The sequence below is a fragment of the Arthrobotrys flagrans genome, assembly GCF_004000055.1.
Source record: "Arthrobotrys flagrans strain CBS H-5679 chromosome Unknown unitig_0, whole genome shotgun sequence".
Classification (NCBI taxonomy): domain Eukaryota; kingdom Fungi; phylum Ascomycota; class Orbiliomycetes; order Orbiliales; family Orbiliaceae; genus Arthrobotrys; species Arthrobotrys flagrans.
This window is the reverse complement of record NW_027137550.1, coordinates 4,077,306-4,085,660: the sequence shown is the minus strand read 5'-3', so window position 1 is coordinate 4,085,660 and position 8,355 is coordinate 4,077,306.

Sequence of the window (8,355 nt, the reverse complement as noted above, 5' to 3'; positions counted from 1 at the left end):
GCTGGGTGGTTTTTCTCAATTGATCTTGGTGCAACTCTGAGCCACTTGTATTTGATATTTGATTTTGAGAGAAAGAAAAAAGAAGAAAATCGATTACGATATTTGAAATGCGATTTTATGGAAGGTCTCTCGACAAGCTAAATGATGCTACGAAGCGGGGTGAATGGATAGGAATGGAATAGGATAGGATAGGATTGTAGGATCTAGACTACGGAGGATCTAATCTTTACAAAACCTAAACGGTATCAATATCGTATTCTCTTCCTTTTCCTTCGAGTTTTTTACTCCCGTCCACGTTATCGAATTCAATATCGCCAAATGCTGAGGCTGATTGAGTTGTTAGTGTTGGCGTTGTCGGGTAGATGGAAGACCGGGGGTTGTTTAGTCGAATTGGGGTTCGAGATGTTTGACTTCGAACCTAATTGGCCGCGAAGCTGTTCAATTCACTGTGGAGCAGTCAAGTAAGTAGCAGTGATGAAGATGGTGATAATGCTGTGAAGTGGGAAGCCAGACGGAGTATATGAAGAAAATCCGGAGAAATCTCTGTCAGAGTTCTTTGCAATCTAAAAAAAAAAAAACTTCCGAGATAGGGAAGACCGGGTCGATTCAAGAAGGATGTAAAAGAGGCCGGTGAGACTTAAGCTTAATGGGTCCCGAAGTCGTCCTCACGAGAGCAAGTGACTGCGGCTTCGTCCGCGAATGGCTGGCTGGACCTGCGCCGTTCGCTCAGAACGGCATCCGTCTCGAAGCAAATATGCCAAACCGATACTTAAATGTCTTGTAACTTTTCCAGCCACTGGGCTACCTCAGCATGCATTTGGTGTCTTCACGATACTCTCTTGCATTGTCACTTTTCGTCCTCGAGCTCTTCTCATCTTGTAATCGGTTTTGTATCAGCGGAGACTTAACCCACACGGCTGCAGCTTTGTTATCCAAGAGGAATAGTATCAACCCCCATGTGGTAATAGACCCTTGTCCATGGGAAAGGAATCCCAGCTTACCAGAAACCGTAACAAACCCCACGTTTTCGGGTAATGGAGGACCATCTCATGCCCAGGCCCATCATGCATCTCTATGTGATATCGTTACACATCACCAAAGGCTTCTTCGAGAGGAACGCTTACACCTGCCTTTTCAGGCATGATACCGGCCGTGATCAGATGCACGTACGCATTCTTTTTACTTTTCGTGATGGTTATAATATGCGAAGGTTAGACAACGGGTTCGTTGAATGTCTAGTGGCTTTCTCATAACTGGGATCATGGATTCTGGTTGGGTAACGGCGGGTAGTGGGGAAGGAGACTTGAAAATGCAAAAAAAAACGATGCATTCAACATTCGCTCAACGGGTTCGAAGATGGTCTTGGCGGATGCATACAATGTGATCATGTGACGAAGTGACCAATGCCCCTACCGTTTTCTCACGATGGCTTGGCGGGCTGTCATTTCATTTGCCGACGGAGGATGGCTGACTCGTGAGAACACTCCCCACTTCGACGTCGAAGTAGCTGGAATGCTTAACCTTGGTTCAGTTCAAAATCGCAAAGATGTGGGGAAGCTCAGGCTAGGAACGAGCTTAAGCATTGACAACACCACCTGCAAAAATTCCCTGACTAAGCAGGCGACAATAAAACAATGCAGTTGTGGGTCGCAGATTTCTTGATTGCTTTGGTTGCATAAAAAGACCAGATCCTGATATAAAAAGGCCTTATTTCAAGGTTTAATAATCAGTATCTTGATGTCAACAGGGCCTTCAAAAATTGCTGCACGGCAACCTCCTCCAACAGGCATTTTTAAAGTTAATCTACTTCGTTTATGTCCTGATATCTAGCCAGCCAGTACTATTCGCCAGACTTGACCACAATCCCAAGAATCCATGGCCATGTGGGTCCATGGTTGCATTTGCCTTCCGGCATTCAATGCGCAAAAACAACAGCCGAACCCAGCCGTGGCGCTGTCGTTATCAATAGTTACGAATCCTATCCAACAGGCTAATCAAATTCAAGATGTCATGAACGATAAATCAGGTTTTAGATACAATATATTAATAACATATTTATACACAAATGATCACAAGGTGCGTTGGGTGGCAAACTAAAGCAGTATCTTTGACAGATTCGCTAAAGCTAGCCCAACGCTAGGAGAGATCCATGGATCTAAAAGCCTGGTTGTAGAAATTGTGGAAGCGTACAACCTCCTGACGCGAGCTGAAATCTTACAGTGAAAAAGTATTCAATCCAAGAAATGCGGAGGATATTGAAGAATTACTTAGATGTCTGGATCCTTAGAAATGCCCGTGTCCTGTCTAGCTCCGCCTTTATGATTTAGTGTCGTATAGCGTGATCCAAAAACAAAGTTCTGCTTCGTTTTTCACTAGGCTAACTATAGCCTTCTCAAAAGTATGAGATGTGATCTCGGTGACATAGCTATTTCTTTTTTTAACTGTATACGGCTCTCCATGATTCACAACGCTCTATAAGACAGCAGGCTATAGGGAAACTCTGGGTAATAATTGAACCCCCTAGGCCTCGGATGGCCCACGACATACTAGTCATCAGAATTATACGACACGGCAGTCATTCTCTTTTGATGTTCGAACCCTAGACGGGCTGACCGTATTGGTTTTAATTTGTCTCTGTAGGCAGATGAGTTTAACGGGATAAATTTATATATTGAAGGCCCAGTTATCAATGTTAGATTTTCTGTGGATACTCCAAATCAAAGAATGGTGATTTATGAATGATACTAGATATAAGTACATCCGGTCCAGCCAAGACACTAGTCTTTAAAGCTTTCCAATTCGTTCCTGTGTATATTGATATGTCTCATCACCGCTCGAGTTCCAAGGGTTTTCTTTCTCGAATATTTACTAGTATGCTAGATATAAAGTGTATAGATCTATTAGCTTAGAGCGATAGAGCTTAGGTAGTGAACCCCGTGATTAATTGCAATTGGTGTAAAATTTTATAGAATTAGAAGCCGGCGGATTCAATACCTCGAGCTCCGCGCCCAATTGGTTAATCCATTAGCTATGCTAGGCAGCCGCGAGATCATGGTTCTTTGGCTATTTCATATCCTATATTACTATAGTATTAGTTCTTAGTAGAGATGTTTTTAATCAGTCTTAGTAGACCCTGAGGCTAATATACGGGATTACCCGTCCAGAACCCTTCGAAAACCATCAACGCCGTGAACTGTCCCGAATGTCTCGAGTGAAAATGTTGTTTACTAGGATGATTATCCGGCAAACAGAAACCTGAATCACCAAAGTCGAATTCATGTACTTAAAGTACGTACCTAAGTACTCGGCGCTAATGGCCTTGAATCGGTAACCAGGCTAAGCGCTTCGATAAGACTCGCACTAAGCACCTATCGATATACCTATCGTCGGTTTAAAGTCGTGCCAGTCTCATACGTCAATGTCCTCAGAAAACCAAAAGGACATGCTTTAAACCACGTGCATTTCGGTTGATATCCCGGCCGGCATCCGACAAGGCCTACATTGTCTAACTAACCACGGGTCCCAACTGCTACTATTTCGATTTAAGCTGTGGTCGAATAACATGGTGAATCCCTGGCTTTGTTGATCGTGAATAAAATAGACTACCCAAAAGCGTCTACCCTATCCCGTCTCTACCAGGTCAGAATGAGACAAAAACAGGACCCTGTGACGCGGGATATAATCAATATATCTGGCCACAAAATATGCATATATGCGAATATCGTAAAACCCCTTCCGATCTGGTAGACTTTTCGACCGCTCTGACCACTTGTACCGTCTTGAATCAGGAGGTTTTATGTCTTTGGGGACACCTCGATTCGATATCAGTTTCTAGGGTAGTCTCGCGATCTAAGGGTCTAATGTTTCGGCCTTATAAGCTTATATAAGGGTCTTTAAGAAACTAGTCTAATATGTTAGTGCTGGGCTTATAAACAGAGGTATCTTGTAGAGGTATATACTTTATATCAACTTTGGCCCCTCGCTCACGAGACCAGCCCTCGCCCATGTACCGGTATACCGGAGGAGCATACCGGGTCGTTAACCACGGTAACTTCCCCCGGGGGTAGGACCAAAACAGCGGGGTGCTGGATATTGCCACGGAAGACCCCGGTCGAGTTGCACAGGAGCATTCCTGTGCAGTGGTGAGAACCTGCGGGGCTGGAGGGTCTGGAGAACTTCCCGTGTCTCGTCTAACAGCTGAACTGCAAAGTCCCTGTATTATTGTTCCCAGACCACTGCAAGTGCCGTTGCTACTAGGCGAGGAATGGGGTGGATCGAGGTAGAGCTAACTAACTAGCAAATGTTAACGTTTTACACTCTGTAAGGAATATAGAACCAAGGAATGCATGCCAGCGAGGCGAGATTTTTAGGCGAAGATTAACACTTCTTCGAATCGGATGATTTTTTTTTCGCTTTCTCTCGTTTCGATAATAAATATGCTGGAGGACCTTGAGGGTTCTTTTTTGACCGGGTATCTCTTTCGCCTGAATTCAGCTGCAGTATTATAAAAGTTCAGCCCTGGGTATGGAACGCAAATGTTCCCATGATATCAGTCAACCCTGGTCTATACCGTAGTTCCAGCGCGGCGCGCACATCTTCATAGGATTCGAACTCGGACATCTCCATTTCTTATTTTTAAGTTAAAATTGCCTAAAATGTACCGTGATGCATGAGTATGCGAAGCTTATTCTCGTGTTATTTGAATTTTGCTATCTCAATAATAAAGGGTGTAGAAGTTGGGGCGAGATAGATGGTAAGTGCGACATCCGCAGTCGGCGGAATTTCACAAAAAAACTTCCTTCAACGAGTGTTTCTTGCATATGTTAAACGAGCGCGGCTTGCGGAATATGCATGCCAGACTGGTGATGTGGGGACCTCTATTTTATAACTACCGCCTCATCAGCCCCGAATTAAGCCTACCAATTACCAATGTGTTTTTTTTTGGGGGGGGCAGCTCATGACTATTTTTCAGCCCGCCGTCAGCTACCAAGCTTAGAGTCGTGAGCTCGGGCTTTGCGATCCGACTGGCTGGGGGAGCGAGGGAGGTGCCAGCCAGTGTAGCATTTCGAAGCCCCCAGCTTTCGTCACTTTTTCATAGAACCCATCGATGTGCCACGAACCTGCGACACCGACGATAGTTTCCGGATACGATTTACGGTTACTAGGTATAAAAACAGAAAAAGTTTTTAAAGAAAGTGGGTCTGTTAAACGAATGGGGGAGACGATGGATGGATGGGATATTCCAGCTAGAAGGAAACTCTTGGTATGTGAATATAATGTTCTGCAATGCATGTGCATAAACGTGCTTAAACGCCCAAAGCTTCTGAAGCTGCTAGTCGGTGCTTTTAAAATTTCCGTCTAACGTATTGTTGTATGCATGTGCTCATACCAAAAAATTTTTCTTATAGAGCAAGCAAACAAACTACGAGCCTTCCCGACGGACAACTGTGAAAAGGGAAGGGCTAACCTGGTGGGATGGAAAGGGATAGATGGCACACGATGCTACTACCCCAGTGGCTGGGTAAATCGCCCGGATTTTACCTTCTGATCGACGAATTGCATACATTTCAATTGAGTCGTCGACTGGGACGTCGACTACCGAGACTCCCCTATTTTGGGAAATTCGCTCGCTCGGGTCGTAACGAAACGACCCGAGAGCATAGCGCGGGAAAGGAATTTAGCGTTATGAAAGCTGGATCCCGTTGTTTTGTGACCTTTGTCCTTTCACAAGCTTCATGATCAATGCTATGAGGAGTGCGTGCTCAACTAAGACATTGAATGCGATATCATGTTGCTTTCCCCACTTGATACCGAGGGTTGGGAGGCAAATTATTTTTCCAGCGGCCGCAGGCTCGCGTTATATCGATATCGCTCACGAATATGAAAGAAACGGCAGCCCTGTAAAATAACCTCGAAAACCGTTACCGAACGGCATACACCCTGGACAGACGGCTGGTAATCTGTCGAGTAGATCGATGTCATGTCAAAATGTCCACTTTGGTACTAAATTTTTTTATTTTTTTTCCAAATCTCTGGCTGGCGGATTTCTCATCGACCCATCTCCACAGCTATGTGGCAGCTAGCAGCCACATATATCTGCAATAGCAATGCCATTGTTCGTACTAATATGCACTCACACCTATAACCTTGTCTCCGCCCCGCCTCCACTTTGGAGTAGCGGGAGGAAAGGTTTGTAGACATGCCGACACCGCGCGTCTTCATGTGCAAACCTGCAAAACCTTTCCCCATTTTACCGTGCTTTGCCATACAGTCGCAGCGGGAGCTGCACTGGAACTGAGGGAAGGGTCCTCCGAAAGCAAGTTCAAGTGCCCAGCTAAAACTGTGGGTGCTTTGACTCTTCCGCCCTTCGGTCCTCGCTACTCGCTTGGCTTGGGCGTGCAGGAAGGACAAGCTAAAAGAAGGAAAAAAAGGCCAAACGGGTGGGGTCCCGAAAATCACCTGCTGGCCCAGTCGTGTTAAATATGGATACCTGCTTGCTTCGTCGGCTTGCTGGCTGGCTAAACTTGGGTGGTGCTCTCGCGCTCATGAGCTCGCGATCGCAAACGTGTGTGCCTGTGTGTGCGATGTGCTCCTCGTTGATTGCTGGGACTTCCTCCTGTGCCATACGTGTATGTGCAAAGCGAGGGGACGAACGGATCGAAGGGAAACGGAAGTCCTTCGAGTAGATTGATCGAAGAAGGGAATAGCATGTATGGTATATATATTTCAGACGGGATGAAAGCGGATAGTATTGGGTAATACGGGTAATGACGCTGCTTGTATCAATTGTAAGACGGTTACGTGTTCTTCGAACAAGTTTCGAAACAAGGGCATGATGGGGCGGGATAGCATGGCTGTTTCGCTTTTTCCGATGCAGCTCCCTGGGAATGCAGCGTCGAGTATTCAAGGAAAATCGTAGGACCGAAGGGTGAAGGGAGTCCTTGATCCTGTTTTATTTTATTTTATTTTTTCTGTCACATTTATCCTGGCGGGATAGGTTAAAATGGCAAGTAGTAAACCAGAAGCTGCACAGGCAAGCAGGATAGATACATAGATGTCGATGCATAAAGAAGGCAAAGCAAGACGAAATATCAATATGTCAGACAAAAAAAAAAAGTTAAGCTTACAGGTACAGCGTACAGCGTCCCGAAGCGAGAGGCTAAAGTCATCTGTTGTCGCATCAGCCCATCTTTAGATGACAATGCCTGACAGCAATGAACAATGACAATCCAAGCAAACAGAATGGCGGAATTCCGTTAGTAAAACAGCTTTCGATGCAATGGGCTGTCGGGGAATGGCGCTTGAAAACTTAGCCGGTTCGGCATCTCCAGTTTGCAGATGCCTCAGACAGAAATTTAAAAAAGAGTCTGGACCTATCGGAGATTGCTTTGGAACATGTTTGAATGGTCTGACCACTCCGGCATCACCACGACTAATACTCATGAATCCTCCCGATGGAATCGGGTTTGTAAGATATCGAGCGCGAGTGGATTACCGAACTGAAAAGGTTTTCCTTCCGTGCAGGGCCAATTCTGATGAAAAATATCTCGTGTTCCGTGGATTTTAAATTACCTAGTCTCGAAGCCTATCGGTGGCTAGAGCATATCGAGTATTGAACCGGGAAGAAGCATGGCAAAGTGGCACGACCAGGTGTCGGGTTGACTTGCAATTGCCCGTGATATCTTCGTCCTTGTTCTACTTTCTCTGCCGCTTTTTTTTGGGGGGAATCCCAGCAATAGAATCATCCATTAGCACGCCTGGCTGGGAGTTTGCCATCAATAAAGGTTGGATTCGAGTGAGCGGGCCAGACTCGGCATTGGCTCCACCCCGGTGCAATTCCTATTCTGTGTCTCTGCGTGGGCTGATGTCGGCCGATCTCTCTCCTTTCCTTTTGCTCGCCCAGCCTGTGACATGGGAGCTAACTCTAAGTACTGTGTAAGTACGAGTACGGTACTTCGTTAGTCGAAGCCAGCTCATCAGCTAGCTACCTCAGTTGCCATTATGTCTGTCGAGACCACCGGAAATGGTGGTGTATTCCCATTTCCACCCTTTCCATCATCTTCTGATGCCACCGTCAGATTGAGTGAGGGTCATTTAAGCACTTGCTTGATCGAGATGCACCCCGCAAGCAGGTAGACGAAGGCAGACGAAGGCAGCCAGGCCAGAGGGTATTGAATTGAATCAATTCGTGACCGGCTTATTGTCAGAGTGCATTGCATTGAAAGGCACGGTTAAAGCTTGCTCACAAGCAGCGAATTGCAGCCTGCGAAGCTCATGCACAGGGCCGCGGTTCCCTGGTAATCTCGACCCGACTTCCTTCCTGGCCTCCTTGTGGCCCTGGTAGTTCTGGTAGTC